General features: G+C 41.3%; 1 pseudogene; it reads right to left on the bottom strand.

The window, feature by feature from the left end:
* Positions 1–865: 865 nt before the first annotated feature.
* LOC147724114 (uncharacterized) lies at positions 866–24,246 on the bottom strand (annotated as a pseudogene).
* Positions 24,247–25,109: the final 863 nt, after the last annotated feature.

Here is a 25,109-nt window from a genome sequence, read left to right as displayed (position 1 = left end):
TTCAGGGGGAGGTCGTTAAGCACTCGGCTCCGAAGGTAAGAGCGTAGCAAGAAGAGGCAAACAGTACTGAAAAGACATTAATGAATGAAGTCTTCTGTTTGAGGCGTGACGTCAGGTAGGTCTGCTGATGCCTGCGAGTACGGCAGTCCATATATGCGTTCATCATCACTGGGGAGGTGACGGGGACTAGTCACCAGGAGCAGGTCCTCTTCCTGTGAGCCGCTGATCTCCGCCACCTTCCGCAGAGCTTCCCGTTGCTCGCTGTGCATGAGTTCGGTTGGAGGGCCTCAGTTTCCATCCGAGTTCTTCCTGAGGGTGAGAGCCTCCACTTGTGGCGACGTCGGGGACCTCTGTTGCATCGCGTAGTTGACCCGGTGGCCGCAGCGCCGGGTTCTACATCAGTTCCCGAGTCCAGCCAGGCTTCCACCGCCTCCGGGGTGTCAAAGAAATGGGTTTTGTCGTGGGCAACCACGCGCAGCCGCGCTGGGAAAAGCAAAGAGTATTTTAGTGCCAAGTCTCGGAGTCGCCGTTTCACCGCCAGGTGTCGTTGATGCTGTACCTGTATTGTGTAATCAGGAAAGAGCATTATCTTTGCGTTTTCAACCCTGACTTCAGATAGCTTCCTTGTCTCCCGCAGCACCGCATCGCGGTCTCGGTAGTTCAGTTTTCGGATGAGCATGGGCCTCGGGTTGGAGCCCTCTGGGGGGGGGGGGGGCCTCGCTGGCACTCTATGAGCTCGCTCAACTACAAAGTGGGGAGAAAGGGAACCCTCAGGAAGGAGTTCCATGAGCCACTTCTCCATTCGGATTTCCGGTTCTCTGCCCTCCCATCTTTCTGGCAGTCCTACGATACGGACGTTATTTCTTCACGCCCTTCCTTCTGCATCCTTGGTGCGGTCTTCGAGGAACTCCACACGGTTGAGGAGGTCCTGTAGGTGTTTGTCCGTTCGTGATACTTTGGGTGTGATGTTCGCCATGGTGGCCTCCAGGGCAGCTGTGCGTTCAGACAATTTCTTATGATCCGCTCTGAGATGCGTCAGGTCAATGGCTACGCTGTCAATCTTGGTCTCCAGTGATGTGCGAGTGAGTTGTAGGGATTCCTCTAAGCGCTCCATAGCCGTCAGCATAGTGTCCAGCTTGGAGGCGGTTTGATCCTGAACTGCCTGTTTCACCATCCATCCCTTTATCAGTGCGCCACCAGTACTGGCCCTCGTCCTAGGCCCTCCAGACATGGGCAATTTGATACCGGTCTATGCGCAACCGCCCTCAAAGAAAGTACTCTGTGTCGCAGGGAATGTTCAGGTGTCTGTTGCCACAGATGGGCACTGTCTGAAAAGGTGCAACAGTGCCACCACGCCCTCCAGGTGCGCCGGCGGCCTTTTTGTGCGACAGTGGAGAGATTCGCCGCTCGGTGAATGCAATGAGACATGCATTCACCTTCGTAGGTTCAGGTCCTCCAAGCGATAGATAATCCACCGCAAGGGTCGGCACAGCACAGTTGATGGGAAGCGCACTTAGTTCGCAACAGGGTAACCCACCCGGGCGTTCGGACGCTCAGTCGGGACTGGTCTTTCCCGCATCTGTTTGTTATGGGCGCTGAGCTGCCACACAGTCAGTCAAAGGCCTCAGCGACCGCTGCCATCTCCCCAGTTCGGGCAATGCTTTCAGTCGCGGGGTGGGCCGATCCAAGTCCCTATTCCAGTCAATGATAACACCCCCTTCTTTCTTAGATGTGGGGTGGGCGGCAGGTCTTCACCGGTCAGTGTTCCGTGTGTCCACAGCCAGTATGGGTAGGACCCTGGCCAACAATCGGCAGCAGTTATAGGTAGGGTCAGGAGGCGATGAAGCGCTTCGAATAAATGCCACAAGTACTGTCACTCCACATGTACGCCGCTCCTCAGCCATGCCCGCTTCTCCGCTCGGGGAGGTCCCAGCATCGCTACCCGCAGGGCGGTGCCCCCATGCACCAGCCGGTCTCGTTTGCGGGCCAGAACTCTCCGTCAGCAGGGGGGGGGAGGCCAGGCGGACCAGGCTCCCCCGGGTAGATCCGCGATGCTGTTAGTTTAGTGCCAACATCATGAGGGTCTGGGCGCTCCGCAGTCCATCAGTGTCTGTGTGGGTTGTGTTCACTCAGCGTCGCCTCCGGTAGTCGCCTCGGATACGGCATGGGATCCTGTGGGTGCGCCGCTCCGAGTATGGGGTTGAAAAGGCCCACCAAGATGGCTGCTCTGGTTGCCCGGTTTGAGAGCAGGGGCCCAGGGGGTTCAGTTCGCTTTGCAGCAACCCTTCGCCTCCACCCCAGTACAGGAGGGGGCACAGATGCGGTGTTCTGGGGGTCGCGCCCTGCCCGGTCGCCGCCGGGGCTGCCTCGCTGTGCACTCACTTGGGTCCTCCCGGGCCCGGCCTGAACCAGCCCGTTAATATGGCCACCATCGTCCGTCGCCTCCAAGACTGAGGCCCCCACCTCGATCGGGTACCGCCAGCAGGGGGTCTCCCTCCTCGTCCGGCCGATCTCCGCAGACAGCAGGAGGAAAACGGGCAGGATTTTGATGCCCACCGGGTCCTGAGACCGACTGGCTATCTCACCCGGCCTGCTTCACAGCGCCCGACCTCGTGCTTGGGTAGGTGTAGGCGTCGACTCAGAGGATCCGCAGCAGGGGCCGGTGCTTCCCGCCCCCGTAGAAGTGGCCACGGGCCGCCTCCCAGCTCCAGACTTCGTCAGTATATGGGGATCAGTCACCCACACCCTCGCTGTCGACGGGGGCCGTGTACAGGGAAAATTGCCAGAGAAAATGCCTGTGTGAGGGGAGCTCAGCACGGCGCTCTACCCAGGCACGTCTGCAGCCATTGCGTGCTTAGCCACGCCCCCCATGAATCAGCATTTCATACCACTGAATTACACAATACGTGAATCAAGGGAGGAAGATGAGGACAGCGGCGCAGGTGACGGAAGTAGTGTGTTACATGATTAGCTACTACTGGTTGAACCCCCAGAGTTTGAGGATGAGCTATACTTCCCTGACAATTAGGCTTGCACTTACTGTCTTCCTCCCTTATTTTCCTTCATTTGTGTGACTGTCTTTCGGTTTACAAACTTTGAATCACAACAAATCCATCACCACCGTCTTCTACTCTTCTTATTTCAATATACGAGTTTCAGATGTCTGCATTTCACAGTACAGACCTCCGAATCCAGCTCCTCTGCTCCATCCTCCTGAATCTCCCTAAATCCATTGCCCTCAAGACAGATGATGTTTGGATGATGCTTAATAGAAGAAAAAATAAAATCTTTCCTAGTCCCGCCAAAAGAAGTGGAACATGATGACTACTATAGCTATCCTCCTTTCTGAGCAGAGAGAGACTGTCCATTAATTGAAGAGTGAAAATGAGATGGAACAGGTAATGAACATACATTGGACGCAGACTGAGTGATTTTGTTGTGGTTTGTTGTGCATGAAGTTATTTCATTGTGCATTAATCATCATTCCACACACTAAACGTAACTCAAGGCAATTTTCCCCTTCTTGCAACTATTTTTAATAAGAAATTTGTACTTCTACTGTAGCTTGATACATTGCCTTTGATTGAATACAAGAAGAGGACTCAATCTGTACACTGCACACTGAGTATGACAACAGCACCGTCCATGATGATGATGGCAAAAAAGACGGCCTGTTAACTTAAGATGAGAAGGAACAGGTAAATGGTAATGAAAATGAATGGCATGCATTGGACACCTGACTCTGAGTGATTGGTGTTTGTGTTTTTGTTGTTTGTTGTGCATGAAGTGAAGTCAAAGTGTACTAGTAGTCTTACTGTACACACTAAAGAGTGACTCAAGTCAATAATATTTCTACTCTTGTTGTGTAATAACAAAATTGCACTTCTAGTGCAGGCCGATCTTCACAGTCAGTCAGTGGCATAAAAGGTAAACAAGCCAACAACAACCACAGCAGACCTAAATGTCTGTGTAGAAGTGGAGTCGAGTGTAGCGGTGGGATGACTGCGGTGCATTGATTTAGCCACTTAAATTGTAAAATGCTATGTTGCTGAATATGTGCTTTGTCCAACTCTTTTAAAAAATGTACTCTAAACGGAGGATGTGCTAAGCGTCATGCCGTCACTGTGGGCCTGGTCTGTCCTGTTGTTGTTGAAGGTTAATGCTGGAAACACACTAGAGTGAAGATGATGCATACATGCCACCTCCAAAAGTGTTCCTGCTTGCACTACACCATAACTTGTGCATTTTTTTCAACTTTGTTTCTCAATATCCCTTTTGTTTTTCCATCTACAATTACAGGCCGGGCCTTGCGCTATACTTGGGAAAACATTACAATGCACACTTACCTTACCAATAAATCTACATTTGCCAGGCAGGCAGTGGCGACTGGCGACACCCAAGATTGATCGACGAGAGGACCAAGAGGAATGCCGAGATGCAAGTCCACATTTTTGACCAGGATAACAAAGTAACAGTATCAACTTTCATCATCTTTTAAATAGTTTGATTAATTATTTTGTCTACAATCTTTACAACAGTGTGCTATTCTTGTTGTTATTATCATTAGGTTTGCTCTCTGTTTAGGAATCATCCCTACCAATATTTAAAAATGTAATTTACTATCTGTAAAAGTAAGCCCGGAACAACTGAACAAGAACTGTATGTAATCCGGTTTTCCTTATCAATCATCATCATGCGTACATTTCCTTTTTCTCCCTTAACATATTGATATGGCTATGGTAGTCTACAGAGATTGTGTTTTGTTGTTTGTCCATCGGTACTGTTTTTCATTTTCAAACCTTTCCCCAAACCACCCTTCCCATCCATTCAACAAACCATAACCCTCTTCCTCCAGGCTGTGTGACTTATTGAGGTGTGACTAAATTAAATGTACACCAATAATGTATCACCTGCTTGCTGGGGCCGATGTGGCGAAATCAACAGTACTTCAATTTCAAGGCAGAGCGAGGATATTATTCTGCTTGGCCACCCATAAGCAGTATATTTTAGAGGTGATTTTAATTTACCAAAGGAACATAAACATCCACATTAATTGCCAGCATTGATAGGATTTGTTGTCATCCTCATACACAGCACTAACTGTTACGCTTGTGTTGAGTGTACTCTAGGCCAAGTCATGTAGTGTATTTCCTATATTCCCAATAGGCTCTGCGCATTGGAATAACATAAACGGTAGTTTAGACGTAGGACTGAGGTCATCTAGGTCTCTACTGAATATGTTAGACTTAATTAGGTATGCCAGCTAGCTCAGAGGTCACTAGAAACTTTCTCGAGTGAACAGGAAGGAGTTAACTTTCCTGAATATACAAGAAGGGACTAGTTTCTGACAACCGCTTAAACATGACAACTTTGCTCCCCCTAGAATAAGGAGTATATCTCCAGAGTCGTGTGAAAATAATAGACAGCTATTTCACTCAGTCAATCGTGCATGCTTAGTTTCACCAGGAGTGCAGAGAAATAGAGAGACGGGCGTTTTCAATAAAAGTTGTTATTTATTGAGCAGTCCTCTTTCTCATGCAAGAGAAATGAATTGCCACAATTGCAATACTTATCATGAAGTAAAGTGCGTCCAGTAAAAGGAGTATTATGAAATAATACTGTAGAAGCATTTGTATGGTTTCTGAGCCATAAGATACTTAAAATGGATAAAATATATACATACTTAAAATCATTGACTAAACGTGCTCAACTGGTGCTTCTAAGATACGACTACCCCGGTGTACCTTACCTAAGCCTAGTACGTGGGCAGGAGTAAGTGAGCTGCAGTTTAAGTTAAGTTAGTTTTTGCCAAGAATCTGAATCAAGAATTCTCTGAGGATCTAATCAGCTCCGTACCTTGGTTATAGAATGAAGGAGGTCTTGTATCTCTTTCTCAGGACTCGATCTCCTAGCAACCCACAAGGGTGACTGGAAACACTGGAGCTGGATTTCTCGGCAGGAGAAAAGACAGCGTCTCTCTCAGTGCGTCAATGGGAGGGTCGGCTTCCTTCGGCACTCGCATCAGCTGGGCTTCGGATAAGTAGATAACCGATCTGCTCCAAACCACCGTGTGTTTGCTTAAGGCAGATGCTGGTATATTTATACCAGGAAGGTGCCAAGTTTGAGGTAAGGTTGGACATAAGACATCACTAAGAACTTGCAGTTCTTTCAGGACTCTCAGGAGTTCTAAGACAAATCAAAACAAAAGCAGGGGGAATTCCCGGGCTGCTGGAGGCTTGGTTTGTTTAACCCCTTCTATGCTCATGACGAGCTCAGCTCGTTATGAGTTACGCCTCTCGTACACTCATGACGAGCTCAGCTCGTCATGTAATGCGGGTTTTTCAAAAACCCTGCGCACAGCGGGAAAACCTCTAGCGCGCAAGGTGTTAAGAACGCGTTGTACTTTCTAGGAGTCTATGGGAGTAGCCTTGCCATATTTGGACTGCATTGGCTAAGACTAAATATGGATATGATTCTTATACCTTTATAAGGACATGATTTGTTATAACCGCATAAGGGCATGAATCGGGAATATTTAAATAGGTTCCTAGATCCGATTACAACAGTCAAGTGACTCAACACAACTATAGTTTGTAACTCTGTTTAGTAGGCTATCCCCACCACCGTTATGTTTTGTTGGAAAATATTTTTGCATAATATTTTTTCGCTGTAAGTTCTGTACTGTACTTCATTCTACTACTCCTCGAACAGTCTCTCTCAGGCGACTGACTGTCTCATATTCTTTTTTTGCAAATGATGCTGCCCTGCCAGTGTCTATCACTACTAGCACCACCACAACCATGGCATGTTAGGAAAGGAAACCATCATCACCATGCAGCCATCGCTGTGCCTAAGTTAAACATCGAGCAAAGGTAAGAGAAGTTTGGGGAGGCATAATTAATAATGGACATGTTTTCAATCATTTCACACACCCCTTTGAGTCCAGTTAAAGAATGCATAGACTAAAAGAGATAGACTGACAGTACTAGTAGGACAACTCAATCAGTGAGAGGTGCCGCATCTATCTTTTTGTGTCTCACAAAGTTAGCCAATTATTTAAATTAAACACTGGCTATGGGCGGCCCTGCACCAGCAAGGAAACAGTGTGATGTAAAACAGTAACCCCACCCATTAGCAACATTGTATGTAAATTAGAAATATTGATTTAATAATAACCCTAACAAAAATAAACTTTGTAAAAAAAAACACATAACCTGACCCACCCCTCTCCCTAACCCCAACCAATGTCAATAAAGAAGTCCAACCAAATGACCAAAACCCCAACGCCCAATCCCACCCACCAAAACAATAAATAAAAAAGGGGCAATAAACAGGGTCTCCTAGGTTCGTTGGGATTATCTTTGGAGGACAAGCACTGCCTCCTCAAACAGGGCGACTCAGCGCTTTAGAGCGCAGCAGTTGCAGCCACAGTGGGGGGGAACCAGTGATGGAAAAGCGGTCGTGGGCGGCCAGCAGACGGTGGCACCATACCGTTGGAGGGCGGTGGCTGGGCCCGGGGCATTGGAGGAGTGTTCAGCTGCTGCCACCTCCTCCTCTTCCAGGACCACCAGCCGTCGATATTCCACTTGTATAGCCTCCAGCTCCGGCGCCGTGCCTTGGCGGCCAACTCCTTCTGATCTGGTTTGGAAGGAGTAGCTGTATATCAAAAAGAGAAAACAAGACTGTTGTAAAATATACTCTTAGAAAAACAGTAAGACAAGTTAATTATACACATAGTGGCATGTTAGCACTATAATGTACAGTACATAACATTTGTGGTATGCATCTATCCTCCCACTTGCTTGGTCTTTAACATTTGCCGGATTTTTTAGGCATTCAACCAACCATGCTTTAGACTCCTATCAGCCACCTTTGCAATTTGCATGCTTGCATCACACTTATCCTTCTCTCTGTGAGTCATAAATATTAAATCTTGCCCGTCCTTCTTCCTTCTACCCATCTTTCCCTTTTAGTTCAACACCAGGTGATCTGATCTGGCTTTTAGTCTTCTCCATAAAACCTTCAAAGCGGAGTTGAAATCAGATAGAAGAGGCCATTGGTTACTCAATCCTCCCGCCCCTAATGCCAATGAAAGTGTGTCTTGACTCTTCAAACGTTCATAACAACTCTTACTTACTTAGGGCATCTGCAGTACCTGCCACGTTGTGCTTTGATAGGCAGGGGGGTACCATAGGCACCCCCATGTGCAACACCATCTCCCCGGAGTCCATGGGGGACCGCAACGGGCCTCCCAAGCATACTCTGCATGCCTTTCCGTGGCATGGCATCCCAAAATGCACATTCTAATATGGCTGGCTGTGGCTTTCAGACACCGCACCATATTGAACCCTTTTCCACATGGTCGACATGTCGACCGAGCGGAAAAGCAGCAGACGGTCTTTCCATCTGCCGTGGACCCCCCCAGCCATTGTAATATGGCGGGGGGTCTTTTCTACAGGGATGGGGGGCAGTTTGCCACCACCCGCCATCCTAATGGGGCCCTAAGTCTCAACAGTACAGCATACATACAGTACACCCTTGCATTGAGTGTAATGTCAATAGTTAAGGATTATGAATCTAACTTTTCCACCGCCCGCTACTGGTGCTGGCTCGCCCCCTGCAGCTCCATCTGCAACAGCCACGTCCTCGCCAGCCACGTCGCCTTCGCCGCTGGCCCCCGCACTGGTGGTCGGCAGTGCGCCTAGAAAAAACATTACACATTTTTTAGGTGTTATATACACCTCCCCCTATTGGTCAGTAGCAAGATTGAAAAATGAGGTAATAGTATACAATACAGCACTAGTATAAATCAGGTAGTACTAGAGTAGACACAGTAGTGATATGGTCCCTAGGGTCATTCTAGTCTTTGCTTAGTTAGCCTGAGCCATGCAACCATTTTACCTTTGTGTCTTTTATTTTTGCACATGTGACGTTACCTCGCAGCTTGTTATATAAAACACCTTTGAGCCCACATGACCTCATACTGCTGCTGTCTAAGCGCTGCATACAAGTTCAACCAAAACATTAAAAAGCCGCTTTTTATGAAGTTGTGGTGTTAGTCCATATTGCTTATCCATAAAAATGCTACACATTTTGGCACGGCTGAGAAATACTTGCAATATACTAACACGCACCATTTTTCTCATTACAGACAGAAGATTCCCTTCTACGAACCAGAGCTTTGCAGAACTTCTGATGTAACAACTACCAGTACTAGGTTCTTCGAAGGTGAGGGGTCTCCAGAATTTGCACAGAGATCTTCATTCAAAATTTTATATAAACTATATTCCCAATAAGGGGATGGTGGTGCTTCCAACATTGTTCAGTTCTCATGATTTCCCTTTTTTTCCCTATGGACTTCTAGTTGTTGTAACTGTAAGTGTAACAATGTTTATTGTTCTAATGTTATGCATTTTCGTGTTGGTGCTGCATTATAGAACAACGTAGATAGCTTGTCAATTCAAAATAAAACTTTTGAACTTATGTGGTGTGGACTTACATGATTGAGCGAGCAAAAGGAAGGGTGTGCATATGCATTACTTCCACGACTGAGAGGTCGGGTGTGTTATGTTCTGGGTTGTCTAATTGTTGGGTATCTTGGGGGAAGGGTTCGGAGTGCTAATAGTTAAGACGTTAAGACGAGACACTACTAGAACTAGTCGGGCAGGAGATTGTGGTGGGTTCTGAACTTCTGATTGAGGTGTGAGGAAGGTCCAACCTCCCATCACCAACATCCTATTTTCTTGTGCAAAGTTCTGTTTGTGCAAAATCCCTACAACAGTACTAGTATGTCCTATCCTATCAAAATAGTAATAAACCTGGTTGGGTATTTGTTGGTGCGAATTGTGGAAAAGCCTCAAGATTAACAAAGACTCAAGATCAATAAGACTAGAAGTAGTACAAGAGGACAAGCTAAAGGACTGGACTCAATGGCTAGAGCTACTGTGAATCTGAGTTTTATTTAAAACCTTTTAAATAAAGAGTGGCCAACTGGGCAAGCTTAGCTACTACAGACAGACTAATAGTAGTAGTACAGAGAGTCATCATAGCAGAGGCAGGGATAACAAGAATTTCAGTTTGTACAGATCGGAGGATAATTGTTGGTAAAAAATAGCATTAGGAAACGGAAACAATAGTTCGGAAAAAATATGGTGCGATAAAAGTTATGGAATTAGAATTATTAATATTAAAAACAAGAAGACTTACTAGGGCCAGCAGAAGAGCCCTCGTTGGTGTCCTCCTGTTGCTGGTGTTGTGCTCCTCCCGCCGACTGCGACCCTGTCTGCCTGCCCCTGGGTGCTGAACAGGAAAGATATAAGAAAGAGACAAACATTGATGATTGGTGTTAAACAAATAAAATATTTTTTTAAAAAGGTCAAAAAAACATTTATGTAAACAACAATTGCAATAACTAAATGGACCAATCTCATCTGGTCAACAAGTAGTATCGGGGGATTCGCGGATCGACTACTTACTATTTATCAACACTAATCCAGTATTCCATTCTGATTCCAGAATATTAACTAAGCCTAAGTACGACGTACCACCTGACCTAGCCCACCTATTCCAGGCATGCCAATTGTACATTAAGTATGCATTTCCACTTCTTTTAGTCGTCAACAACGCATATGGTCAAATGGAGGACACATGACTACATTTTTGTATACACCAAATTTTTGGTTGATTGATTGATGCTGATGTTCTGCTAGTGCTAACCCTTTTACCATTGAACAAAGTAGAAAAGGTTCTACTAAAGACTGGGGTACTAGCAGCATGTGACGTAACAGAGGGGGCATCACACATACCACTAAAAAATTACAAACTCATACAAAGTAACTAAACCTAAGTATCAATCCACCCCTACTTCTTATTGACAGGACAAAGTAAGGAATAGAGTCACTATAGCATTACCTAACTTAATTTCTCTAAAATAAACTCTTACATAATCACGCCAAGCGAGCATAAACTCAAAGTTGCAAACAAGTAAGATTAGTAGCACAGAAGAGCACCTGTGTCATAACAATCACAGAAGACTTTTAAACATAATTTACCTGTAATGTAAGCAGCAGCATTCTAGCTGGTTGGAAAGAAAAATATATATTCGCAATATATAACACAGAGCAGAAGAACAAACACAAAGTAGTAATAATTAAATGGTTACTCACCAAGACCCGGACCTCCACTCCTAGCAGGTCCAGAAGGTCCTGCTCCCGGTCCAGGATATCGGACCACCGGTGCGTCAACTGGTTCTGGGTGCGCCAGACCCCAGAGCAGGGAAACACGTCCCGGGGCACCTTCCCCCACTGCTGCCGATGCTCCCGAACCCTGCACATGGGCCGACCTGTCACCTGCTGCCAGGGTTAAGGGGAGGTGGCGCTGCACAAAGAGAATGAGTGCAGCCAACTCCACCTCCCCAAATAAGGCCCGTTACGGCACCCCTTGTGGGTGCCGCCTTCCGCAAGGAAGGCGGTCGCGGCTATGGCTGTGATGAGCCCTGTGGCCCTTTGCCATGGTTCTGGTAGGCGGGGGCGGAAAAGAAAAGGTAAAAATTAAAAAAGTAAGTAAAAGAAATGGAAAAAGCAGGTAATAGAAAAAGACTGAAAAAGTAGTTAAAAAACACACAAAAAATAGACAAAAACAAAAAATATAGAAGCAGGAAAATAGTGATAGAGAGATAATGAATAAAATAGATTTAAAAAAAGTGTCTAGAAACAAAGAATTGAAAAGATAGAGGGAGGATTCAAAAGCAGGCCCAGAACCATGCAATAGAGTGAAAAACAAGATGGCGGCGCCCATTGCGACTGCATGGGCAAGTTTGTGCGATATTTTCTCCCCGAGCACGTAAAAAGCATTGTGAACACGTAAAAGCATTCCCGAACAGGAAATACGTATCGCGAACGGGCGTGAGCATGCATTGCACGACCCAGAACAGGAAATAGCATCCCAAGCGGGCGGGACAAGTGAAAACAAGATGGCCTCGCACATGAGCGACCGCATGGGTAAGTTGGCGAGACATTTTCAATGCGATCACGCAGAAAATATCGCAAACAGGCGGGAAGAAAACTTCTACATCTTCGCAATATTTCTGTGAGTTTGCAGAGATTTTTGACATTTTCGCGATAGTTTGCGAAAGTGAATTTCGCAAATTCCGCCCACCCCTAGTATTGGCACTGATCCAGCGCTCCTATTGAAAAACTGTCTCATAAACACTATCTAACACCTCAATACTCACCATTAATCATGAAACATTATATACAGGCCCATAACACCAATGAGACCATTTCTGAGCAACTGAATCAGGTGATCTGATTAATCAAACTACTCTTAAAATATTTACATTATTATGTACAACTGCAGTTTATCTTTCTTTACCATAGTTTTAAACATTTATTATTTATTAATCGGATCACTAAGGCGATTGGATCAACTGATGGAAACTAGACCATGAATAAACAAGACCAGCTTTTCTTTTTAAATCTAATTTTATTAACTTTATTCTTCAGAAAGAATAAGCATTTACGTTTTAAAATCTTTATTTTATAAGCAAATAGGAAAGCAGCATTTTAATATGGAAATTAATTAATAAACTGACATTTTAAAAAGCAAGTTCAGAAACATGAAACATTAGCAGAATAACTGTTTCCATTCCCTAAATCTAATTCCCTAACTAATTCTCACTTCACCTAAAAAGGAAAATATCATTTAAAGTCTGCTGTCCTTACGTGCGCAAAAAGTCCAACAGCATGTCACGTCAATCAGGAATCGGAAAGCAAGAGTTTTTTCCCTGCTCATAGTGTCAGGTTTTATACCTTTCTTTCTAGCTAAACTTTCTACATTTTACATTATTCCAAGTAAATCCAAGTTTTTCATTGGCTGTCCTGTGTCAGTCCACGATAAAATTTGTTAGGTCATCTCCAACTCTTGACCATGTCCAGGTTTCACATAAGCCCTATTGTCTTTTACCTCCACACTTTTCAGCATCCTCAAGAAAGTAACTTTTCCTCGAGTTTCGTACATTCACTTCTTAATCTTGGCAGACTTTTTATTTCCTTTCCTTGAGCTTTTTCTTTATGAGCACGTTCAACTCAACCAAAGAACTGCTTTTCAAACGACAATAACAATGCAGCAAATATCTTCACAGCTGCGCATGTGCCACGACTTCACTCGGGACAAGATTTTACGTCTGCAGCTCTGTCAGCCATGTTTTCTGAACCATCTTTTAGGCCTCACTTTGGAAACTGTCATTAAACAAACACAAGACATCAATTAATTAAAGAATTGAGACCCATTCTGATACCCACCCCCTTTACTAATTAACCCTGTTAATTATGTTACCTAGCAAAAGCACAAGTAGGCAGCATTATAATTACTCTTCCTCCAGGAACTGCACGATCTCCATGAGCTTTTGTCACAGAAAAGACAACATAAGCACACGAAATAAGCACATGCTATTAGTTAATACTGACAAAGACAATAGACAAAGTTAGTTTATTATTTTTTTTCCTTTGCGTTTGCAACATAAAGCACATTAGTTAATCCAGCGTGTATTGATGAATAAATTCTTAAACTAAGTTGATTAGTAATTTCACCACAAGCTTATTAATTTGATTACAATTATGGGAAGTTAACTTCACAAGTTTGAACAAAATTTTGTTCTTCACCTTGCTTCATCAACTCCCTCATCTGGTGATTTATAAATCACCAAACAATACCCAAAACTTTATAAATTTTCAACCCTTGAACATGTTTTGGACTTTCTTAATATTAGTATTTCTAAATTTTAGACTCATCTGTTTTTCTGCATTTTTCATATTGAGTTCTCCGAAACTCTTCTAATTTTATTTCTTTTTCTTTCCTTAGTTTGCAAATTCTTTTCTTTTCTACTACATGCTTTCTTCTCTTGTGTATCATGCAACTAATTTTTAACAAAAGTATCACTATAGCTATAACTATTAAAGGAAAAACTATTTTACCTAGAATTGAACTACCAATCTCTTGAAACCAGTGTTTAATTGTTGCAAATCTTTTACTTAAACGTTCTGAAAAACTTTCATCTTCTAAAGGTTCAACCTCAGCATGTAATTTGGTTATATTTTTTAGATAGATTTCTATATTCTGACTCTTATCAGGTATGTAAGTACAACAATGTTGAACATGCAAAATTCCACAGACTCCACCCTCTTTTGCTAGCAAAATGTCTAATGCTAGACGATTTTGCATCACCATGGTTCTCATAGCAATAAGCTCTGTATCTACTAATTGGAATCCACTTGCAGTATCTGTTGACATTCTATCAACAATTGTAGACATTTTTCTGATTTTGTTTGCATTCAGGGTTATTCTTACCATAGGTATTAATGCACCAAATGTGTCACCCAAAATTTCTGTAAAGCTTTCTCTTCTAAATCTATTCAGGTGATTGCCAATTTCAAATGAACCTTTTGCATTTCTATCTACATGAAAAAATTTGGGGAAAACTAAACCTATATAACAGTGGTCTGGGAGACTGTAATCAGCTTTATCCCCACAAACAAAATAAATTCCAGGGAAAATTGGACCTTTGCCTCCTTTAAATCCCCAAACCCCCATAATACGATAAGTATCTTCACATTGACTTGCACCAGCAAAATAATTATCAAACAAAGTATTATCTCTTCTTATACAAAATTTTCCACTAACAGGTTTATCTATATGAATTGCAACATTTTCATTTCTGCCATTAAGCTTTTCATCTTTCTTCTGCCAACATTTTGACTTAGTTTGTTTCGACATTTCATTTCGCTTATAAATTGCCCTTCTCTCTTCCACCATATTTAAGAACATCTTCTCTTCTCTTCTCAATTTACATGTTAGATTATTTCTAAAAGCATACTCATAAGTAAGATCACTAGTCACTAGGAAAAATTCCCTCATCTTTTTAGCATATTTCACTTTATTCAGGCTATCTACAACTTTTAAATTTGCAAAAATCTCATCAAAATCTGAATAGTAATATTCCAAGCGTCTAGTTTGATAAAACAAACTAGCTATTACACTACACTTTATACCATAAGTAAGAGGAAGCATATTATATGTAACACCTTCAGACACAGAAGTAGGTAATTTCACACAAATGTAGCAATCGTTTGCGTCCATCACCTTAACATATTCAGATAAAAGTCTTGAAAAGGTATTTCTAAAAAAATCTCCTACAGATCTATCTTGATGAATCTCTGGTTTATGTACAATAATTTTATCAGGGTTAACAACTTTATCATGATTGACCACAACATTACTAGTCATGTTAGCTTTATACATCTCTTTATCTATTCCTCACTCTTTATCTATTCCTCTTTATCTATTCCAAAAGGAAAAATGACAGCTAAAATTAACCAAACTAAAACTATCAAAATTACACATATTAAAGACAATTTGCAACATCTTTTGAAAATTGAGCATCTCAAATTATTATTATAAGAAGGCATCTTTACTTAAAAAAAAAATTGAAAAATTACTAAATATCCTCCCTTTTTTTTAACAGATAACTTTGTTTTCTAACAGCTTTTCTTCGACCTTATGTCATACATCAATGTGTTTTCCAGGTAACACAAATTCTTCGACCTTGCGTCACCTAACACAATTTTTTCAACCTTATGTCACTTAATGAACAAAATTAATCATGATCATTTGCATCATCTAAATTTCTTTGACTACTGTTTACTTCTACTACTGTTGGAATAATTATATAGGTCCACTCAGATGACTTGTACTTTTGATTTGGTTTTATCACTCTTTTTGCTCTGCTGTTTATCACTTCTATTTTCTTTCCCGCTTGTTTTCTCTTAAATGAGTTTTCCTCTTCTTGGCTTGTGACCCCATTCACCTGCTCTTTTGCTTTATTCACTAATTTAAATTTCAGGCCTTCATTTTCATTTGGCCAATTATTTCCTTTTTTTGATAATTTCTTTTTCGGTTCCTCTAAATTGTACTCCACTCTCCAAGCTCTTTTTCTTGAACGTTTCACTTTTGATTCATCTCCACTATCATCTGTTTCACTTTCTGTGTTGTCAGCTGATTCATTAATATCGGTTTTATTGTATCAGATTCTTCTCTAGATCCAGGAAGTTCTTTACTCTGCAATTTCACTCTGTTAGGAACAGCATCCTTATAGCTGGTACTTGGAAATTCCTCCTCTTCCTCTTCTTCAATTACTTCCAAATCACCAGTTTCAGAATTTTCGTTCCTTCTTCCAGAGCTTCCAATCTGCTTTTCAATACTCTCCTGATCTTGATCTTGAATCACTTCTTGTTCAGTTTCTGCTTCTTGATGTAGCAGATCTCCATAATTTTCATTTTCCTCAGAATTTTGGATTACAATTTCTTCATTTTCTTCATTCAATGCTTCATTCGCATTTGAATTTTCCAGATGTCGACTTTCTTGTCGATCTTCAGGATCTGGATTTCTTTCAAGTTCTTCTTCTGAATCTGAATCAGCTGTTGTATCACCTTTGTCTGGATTCTCAGGTGCTGGCACACGTATGGTATGGCTAGCATGAATCCATCTATTCAATCCCTTACACTTTACTGCGTTTGTTGTGACTAGTATCACCTGTCTTGCCTTCTGCCACCTTGGTACTAGGCAATTTCTTCTTCGATGTACCTTTGTTCTCACCCAGTCTCCTGGTAATAGATCATGAGCTTGTTCTTTCTCTTTTGTAATTACTTCAGTTCCCACCTGATGGAACACAGAAGTCACCATATCAGATAGATTCTTGCAGTAATCCATAATGATGCTATCATTATTGCTCAACAGTTTATCAACTGGAACAAATGCTTGCCTCATGACCCTGCCCATTAGAATTTCATGAGGGCTCAATCCTGTTTTTCTATGTGGAATGCTTCTCAAAGACATCAAAACAAGTGGAAGTGCATCAGTCCACTTCATTTCTGTTGCTAAACACATCTTGGCTATTCTGTTTTTTATTGTACCATTCACTTGCTCAACAACACCTGATGCTTCTGGTCTGTATGCACAATGTAATTTTTGTTTTATATCCAGTGCTTCACAAATCAATTTTAGCAATCTGTTTTCAAAATGTGTGCCACGATCTGTCTCAATCGTCACTGGAAAACCATACCTTGATATGATTTCTCTCAAAAGCAATTTTGCCACAGTTACTGAATCATTGTGACGTGTTGGAAATGCTTCCACCCATCACGAAAAAAAAACAGATTATCACCAAGACATATCTGAGTTTGTTGTGAGGTGGCATGTCAATGAAATCAAGCTGTATTCTTGTACATGGACCACCCTCCCGTCCTATGGTTCCCATGCTCACAACAGTTTTTCTGATTTGGATTTATCTGTTGGCAAATAAGACACCGCTGGCAAAAAGATTCTGCAATTATGGACCATGATACATGCGTGCCATGTCAGAAATCATACTATCTGGTATTATTGGTCTGTCATCTTTGTAAACCCAAACCTCTTCTTCTTCTCTTTGTCTGCATCCTGCTTTTAACCATGTGTTTTTCTCCTCATCATTTGCCTCATCTTGTAACTGTTTTACTCCCTGCCAAGTCTCAACTACAGATGTTAGCATACGTGAGTTCAAAACATGTTCATTTTCTTTTTCCCGATTAATGGACACATTTTTTGTTTTGCACAGAATTTTGCTATTGTGTCAGCATATGCGTTTACTTTTGTTATGTAATCTTCCCCTTTTTTGTGTGCTGTGCACTTTACTACTGCAATTGTTTCTGGTAGCTGAATTCCATCAATCAGTCTTTTGATTAACTGAGCATTTCTTATTGGCGATCCCGCAGAAGTTAAATAACCTCTTTGGGACCAGAGCTGGCCATAGTCATGGACTACACCATAACCATACTGACTATCCGTCACTATGGTAATTTTCAGCTCTTTTCCCAATTCACAAGCAGGAATCAAAGAAATTAATTCCGCTACTTGAGCTGAACGAATTCCTTTGAGACAGGAAGCCTCAATCACATCTGCAACTGTGCACACTGAATATGCTGCACTCAGAATGTAAATGTAAATGTAAAGGCATTTATATAGCGCACTACTTACCCGGAGGGTCCCAAGGCGCTTCGACCGCTGCGAAACCCTTCCTGGCTTCCCTGAGAGATGGTCCCTTAATGGGTATCTCCAGGGTGAGACCAGGCATCCCCGGCGGTCTGGTGGGGCCGTTAGTGAAGATGAGGCAAGCTAATGCCCAGAGTTGCCGAGTGTGATCGCTGATCAGAGTGGGCACCGAGGCGAGAGAATTATCGAGTCCGCTGACCCTGGTCCAGAAACCTGCCGCACCGGGAATCGAACCCTGGTCCCGGGCCGTCCTCTGCTCTCGGGTCTGCCGCCTCTAACCTTCTTAAGCATGAACCATGAACAAATAAAACATAATCTGATTCAGCTAATGGGACATGTTTTAAGTCCTGCCTTGGTTTAGTGCAATACTCTAATACATCCAGGCATTCATGATCAACCTCATCTCTGATTTCTGTTACAGTTGTGTCAGGTAATAATGTGGAAGGATTTAAATTCACACATCTCGAAATTGAAACATTGTCCGAACCAAGAATAACCTTTTCATATTTTGTTAGCCGATTATTTGTCAAATGTTGTGTTTTACTTCTAGTGAGGTGAATTCCAACTGAGTGTGGTACATATACTTTTACAGGAAATCCCATTATTATTCCTTCACTTTGTTCCAAACTTACACTTGTTGCAGCTACTGCTTTTAAGCAACCTGGTAATGCTTTTGCAACAGGGTCAAGAACAGCTGAGAAATATGCTATTGGCTTTCTCAGTTTTCCATGTCTTTGAATCAGAACTGATAATGCACATCCTTCTCTTTCACTGCAATACAGCTCAAATTATTTTTCATAATCACGCATTCCCAATGCTGGAGCTTCACACAAACTTTTCTTTAACTGTTCAAAAGCTTCTAATTCAATTTTTGTTAAGCTAATCGGGTCTTTTATGTCTGCTTTTGTCAGTCTCTGCAGTGGTTTTGCAATTACTGAAAATCCACTAATCCATTGGTGACAATAACCTACTATTCCTAGAAACATTCTAACCTGTCTCTGTGTTTTTGGGGGTTGCATTGCTTGAATCATTTTTATTCTTTCTGTTGTCACTTGTCTGATTCCCTTTGCAATTCTGTGACCAAGATATTTCACTTCTTGTTTGCAAAACTGTAATTTTGCAGGAGATACTTTATGTCCTTCATCTGTCAGATGATTTAAAAGAGTAATAGTATCTGTTACACAATTATCTCTTGTTTTTGCTGCCACAAGGAGATCATCAATATACTGCATTAACGTAGATTTTCCAGGTAAATCTAAATTTTCCAAGGATTTCTTTAGCAACTGATTAAAAATAGATGGACTTTCGGTGTACCCTTGAGGGATTCGACACCATGCTAATATACGCTCTTTGAACCGGAACGCAAAAATTTGTTGGCTTTCTGGATGCAATGGAACAGTAAAGAATGCGTTATATAAATCAATAACTGTATACCATTCGGCATCATGTGGAACCTGATATAAAATTACCGCTGGGTTTGGTACAACTGGGCAACATGGAACAACAATCTTATTATCCTTTCCCAGGTCCTGAACTATTCTGAAAGTTCCATTTGGCTTTTTAATTCCCATAATCGGTGAATTACATGGGCTACTCTCAATTTCTTTTAGAACACCTTGTTTTATGAATTTGTCTATTACAGGAGTTACTCCTTCAATCACTTCTGCTTTCATTTTATATTCAGGAATGTTTGGATAATCTACTCCTTGTTTTACTGTTATTTTTACTGGGTCTACGTTTTTCATCAAACCCATTTCATCTCCAGTGAAATCCCAAATTTTTACATTCACTCTGTCTTTTAATTCTTCAGGAAGATTATTCTTGTCAAACACAGGAAATAATTTACTTTCTTCTGCCTCAACCATTGACATTGTTAATTTGTAAAGTCCATCTTCTTCTGGAGTTTGAAGCTTAATACCATCCGGTGAGCAATATATTGCACAGTTAATTTTACAGAGAATATCCCTACCTAATAGATTTACAGGACTGCTATCACAAACTACAAATCTATGCATGTCTTTAAATTTACCTATTTCGACTTCAACTGGTTCAATTAAATCTGTTTTAATTTGCTGATTAGCTACACCTACAACTTGGATCTTTTCACCAGAGAGAGGAAGGTTTTCTATTTCTACTGATCTAACAGTAGAACGGGTAGCACCTGTATCCACTAGGAAAGTAAATTCTACATCATTCACTTTACCATTTACAAATGGACCAGATTGATCTACCTCAAGAGTGGCTCCAAGCACACACTCTTCCTCCTCTCTCAGGCACTGTCAGAAGTAATCTTCAGATTCACTCCCACCATCTTCTTTCAACCAATATTGTTGAGACACATTCGACACATTCACTCTTGGTGATCTGTTTACCTGTTCACCTCTGATGAATCCTGTTTCTGCACTGTATCTATGCACATTTACACAGTTTGGAAGTGGCGGGTGTGGTAACTGACTTTGCTGAATCACTACCTGTTGCTGTAGCTGTTGCTGCTGATTTATCTCATTCTGCATCTGTGGATTCAATGATGCATTTTTTGAATGAATTCTGGGCAGATTCTTACATTCACGCTTCCAGTGTCCAATTTCACCACAATTAAAACATGGGAGTTTCTGTTTTAACTCTTCTATATTTCCCATCAATTTTGGTTTATTATAATTACCTTTCAATTTCCCTTGATTCTGATTAACATTTTTATTTCCCAAAGTTGCTATTTGTTGTTCAGCCACTTTTACCTGAGCCCACATAGCTTTTTCTTTTAACTTCTTTTGTTTAGCATCTATTTCATCGCTACAGTATTTTGCTTTTCTCAGGATATCACCTACTGTGAGTGATTGCCAACCAACTATTCCAGTTCTTACCATTTCACTAATTTCAGGTCTTAAGCCATATACAAATCTGTGTATGAAATGGCTCATATCTTTTTCACTTAAATGTTCATAACCACTGTATTGTTTAAATACCAGCAGTAATTTTACATAAAATGAATGTACTGATTCCTTTGGCTCTTGGATTGTTCTATCTATTTTAACCCAATCTACCTCTTTTGGGGGAATCTTGTTTTTCAAAAACACAATTACCTGTTCATATTTTCTCATTACTTCTCCTGAAGGAGCACCTGTTACCTTATCTCGAGGAAATTCTTCTCTAGGCCAATTTATATAAATTTTACATTCTGTCCATAGATCTGATGGGGCAACTATGTCAAAGAATCCATAAAGATCAACCCATAAAATATTTGAAACTTTCACAAATCTGTCTACTTGTTGATACAATTCTACAGGTTTTTCTCTTAATCGAGGAAAATTATTTGTATACATTAAAATGTCCTGTCTTGTCCATGGGACATGCACATATCCACCTCCTGCTATTTCTCTCATTGGAAACTCATTTACTACTTTTTCCTTTTTTCTGATAGGAAAAGCTAAGTTTGTTGTGTCTTCATCTTTTTTCTTTGCCCATTTTGCTCTCCATTTACTTAATTCACCCCATTTTCTTAAAATCACAATTAAGTATTTTATCTTGGTCGACCGTGTCGCAGCCCTTGGGATTAACCATCTGGCAAAAGAACTCATAGTTTCTTTCTTAGCTGACCGTAAGCAGGCAGTCAAACTGGGTAATCATTACTCACCGACGTCTGAACTGCCTTGCGGGGTCCCTCAAGGATCCTCGTTAAGTCCGACGCTTTTCAACATTTATGTCGCGGACTTGGCGAGGGTCATCAAATCTTATGGGATGCGTTTAACCACCTACGCAGATGACACCCAGCTTGTGCTGGCGGTGCATAAGAACGGCCCAGTGGTAGCAGCTAAGCTTCAGGAGGGGTTACTGGACATACAATCATGGATGCACAGGAACTGTTTGAAGCTTAATGCGGAGAAAACGGAGGTGATGACCTTTGGTAATATCTCTCCAGAGTGGTCCCCGACATGGTGGCCCAGTCAGATGGGCCCTCCTCCGGTTCCAGCCGCCAAGGTTAGGAATTTAGGAGTGATTTTTGATAGCAAGTTATCCTTTGGATATCATGTTAACAAGGTGGTCTCTGCGGCGTTCTTCATGCTGAAAAAGATAAAAAAACTTCTGCAGTATTTACCAGCATCAGCAGGAAAAACACTGATTACTACCTTAGTGTTTTCCAAGCTTGATTATGGAAATGCTCTCTTTTTCAACACGCATAAATGCATCCTGAACAAGCTTCAATCTGTCCAAAATATGGCAGCACGGATACTGCTCAACATACCCAGACGCCACTCCACTTCGGCAGCCATACGTCAGCTCCATTGGCTAAGAGTGGAGAGCAGGATCAAATTCAAAGCTTTGTGCATTGCCTATAAGGCCATCCATCAGACTGGACCGAAGTTCCTAAAGGAGGCATTTCAGGTGTACATTCCTAAAAAGAACCTACGATCAGCAGCAAGCTATCAACTGCCTGTACCCCGCACAAGAACGGCAACATGGGGTGACAGACGATTTTTGGTAGCAACTCCAATATTGTGGAACTCACTCCCCTTAGACATTAAAACTGCGCCAACCCTGATTAGCTTCCGCAAGGCTCTGAAGACCTGGCTCTTCAATCAATAATATTATTAATATTAACCATCTGGCAAAAAGAGCTTATAGCCTCTTTCTTATAATATCGTGTCCTGACCTCTGTATCTTGGAGTATCTCATTGCGCCTAGACACCTCAGGGTAGTAGTGCGCATTAAAAATTCCATAAATAAATAAATAAATAAATAAATATGAGTAATTCCTCCTGTGGTATTCATATTTTCAATGTCTTTTTCAGAGAAATCCACTCTATAATTTTTCTGCAAATTCTTCTGCTTACTTAAATCTATTTCTAATTCAAAAGCCATATCTTCTAATTGATAATATTTGTTTTTCGTTTTCCATGTTATGCTTTTGCAAATAAATAATAATTCATCATCCTGATATGCCTTTAATCTGTCAGTTCCAATCGTTCCAATTATTAATTCCTCCAAATCTACTTTCAATTTTGCAACATCAAGCAATTTGCATTCTGGGGTTTGCGTTAAATCTAATTTACTCAGACTCCTTTCCGGAGTTCCAGAGTCAGAATCTGCACCAGATGGAGTTTTACATGACAAACTTTGATTAAAAGATAAGTCAGGCATCATTATTTTCTCTCGATGTATTTCAGACAAATCTGAATAACATTTTTCAGTCACTTTCAGTATTTCTGTTTTTAATGGAAAAGTTAAAGCTGAATGTCCAATTTCCTTTTAATCAAATACTGGAAGAACAGGTCCAATCGTTACAGGTACTGTTACTGCTTCCATGCTTTTAGTTAACTGCTGTATTAATTCATTCGTAGAACGAATATATTCTGAGGTATTTGGTAATTCCTCATATCTTTCTGTTCTTTTTTCGTTTCTTGGGGTTTCATTTCTCTGAACTGGAGTTCCACTATAATTACTTTTTTCTCCAGATATATTTGAATTACATCTTGTTTCTACTCTTTTGGGTGTTTTTCTACAATTCGGGTTTGATTTAGGAGATGTATCATCAATAATTTCTCTTGGAGGGGCACTTGGAGAAGTCCATGTACACACTGGTTGATAAGGTGGCAGTTTTCTAGTATAAATTTTTTCTAATACCGCATCTTCTGAATCACTTCCTTCACTAATATGATTTTTCTTTTTGGTACACTTTTTTCCAGTTACCTCATCAATTTGTCTCAATGGGTACAAGCCATCACACATGTCTGCACTTCTCCATCGACGCATTCTATCCTGATGTGTTTCTCTATCAAGACCTAATCCTGTACCCCTTGATATTCCTCTATTCTCTCGTTCTAATTCAAACATTTCATCTTCCCATTCAACTAAAGCTTCAAATTGAGTAGGTCTAGGCTTTGGTTCAAGTTTCATCATTCTTTCTCTTAAATTTCTCAAAACCGCTATGTTAAATGATCCATCTTCTGGCCATGCTAGTATACCATCATTTTCAGTATACTTCATCCAATTCTCAATCCAAAGACAAGTATGATATCCATATTCACCCAATATATAAGCTGCAGGTGTTTTGTACTTATGAATTAATCTTCCACCTCGCGTTGCAATTTTCTTATTAGGTTTAATTTTATTTTTTAATTTCTGAAACCATGAAAGTTTCTTTTTCTCTTTCATGTAATAATAATCCATGTCTTTTAAACACATTTTCCTTGTTTCTAAAAAAGATCGTAACAACTTCCTTGTTATTCCGCAACACCAACCAATCCGTGCGCGAAACTCACCAACAAACCAATCAAGTTTAGCTACGTCTCTATTCTGCTCAACCAATAGAATTACTGTTTTTCTGGATGAGCCAATCAGCTGTAAGCTTGCCTTAGTCACATGCACGAACACCGTGATGTATGTTAGCCAATCACAGCGCGACACTTGTGACGTATGCTACTGCTGCTGCTTCTCTGTCTCTCACTCCGCTCCTTAAACTGACCCTCCTTTACAAACATTTTTCACAGCGCCATATTTACAAATCTTTCGATTGAATTCAGTTAGTAACACCGCAAAAATAAACCATTTGTCTGTTTCGCTAAATAAAGTGATAGCTTTCTCAAACATTCAAGTATTCTTTCACGTGAAATAGACGATGCAATTTTCACAGAATATTTAAATTCGTCGATAAAGTAAGGCTACTTTACCCTTCTAACAGGTAATAACGAACTTGTTTCTCTCTAAATGCACATACAGAGATATATTATACCTCCTTAGAGACAATTTAGAGTTTCACTCGATCGTACATTACAAATACATTTACGCACAATCATACAGAAAAATTCCTATCCATGCATTCAAAAATCTTTTAGTAGGACTTTAACCCACAAATAGAAATCCTCACTCGCCCGTAAGATAGACAACGCTTCCTTACCCTTCACTCAAGCTTAGATAAATTCTACTACTCTTTTCACAGTAAGTTTTAAAACAGGACAAAAGTCCCTATACTCGAAAGCTACAATTCCATAGACCATCCTCACTATGCATTCTACCTTACACACCTAAAATCC

The sequence above is a fragment of the Lissotriton vulgaris genome, chromosome 4_1 (assembly GCF_964263255.1).
Source record: "Lissotriton vulgaris chromosome 4_1, aLisVul1.2, whole genome shotgun sequence".
Classification (NCBI taxonomy): Eukaryota; Metazoa; Chordata; class Amphibia; order Caudata; family Salamandridae; genus Lissotriton; species Lissotriton vulgaris.
This window is presented reverse-complemented; position numbering and strand designations above follow the sequence as displayed.